At 75.0% G+C, this 376-nt stretch overlaps 1 protein-coding gene across 1 annotated transcript in view; it reads left to right on the top strand.

Annotated features, from left to right (window-relative positions):
- Positions 1 to 94: 94 nt before the first annotated feature.
- Positions 95 to 376, top strand: part of TBK1 (TANK-binding kinase 1) — a 34,336-nt gene continuing 34,054 nt past the window's right edge. Inside the window, exon 1 of the mRNA XM_010561718.1 lies at positions 95 to 115. The gene's annotated coding sequence lies outside the window, so the exon portion shown is untranslated. The remainder of the gene's footprint in view (positions 116 to 376) is intronic.

Raw genomic sequence — 376 nt, forward strand, 5'->3', positions numbered from 1 at the left:
GGGGAGGGGACGAGGCGGCGGCGGCCGGCCTGCGGCCTCGGCGGCGCGCCTGGGGCTCGTCCCTGCCCCGGTCTCGCTGAGTTCCGTCCCCGCGCATGTCGGGAGGTCGCGGCTGGTGCGACCCGTCGGAACTGCGATTGTAACGGGAGGGGGCGGGGGGGAAGCCGGGGGAGGCGTGCGTTTGGTAGCGGTCTGTCCGCAGCTTTCCTCAGGCGGCCGCGTCGCCTTCGCGGGTGTGGGAGTTGCTAAACTTTCTACCTCGGGAAGGCTGTCCTGTTGCCGAGCGGAGCTCCGGCGCTCTGCCCGCCCTGCCCCACCTTCCCGGGCGTGGGGCTGCGTCGCCGGGGCCAGCCCGTGGCCTCTGCGGCCCGGCGGG

The sequence above is a fragment of the Haliaeetus leucocephalus genome, unplaced genomic scaffold (assembly GCF_000737465.1).
Source record: "Haliaeetus leucocephalus isolate CR32 unplaced genomic scaffold, Haliaeetus_leucocephalus-4.0 Scaffold151, whole genome shotgun sequence".
Taxonomy (NCBI): Eukaryota; Metazoa; Chordata; class Aves; order Accipitriformes; family Accipitridae; genus Haliaeetus; species Haliaeetus leucocephalus.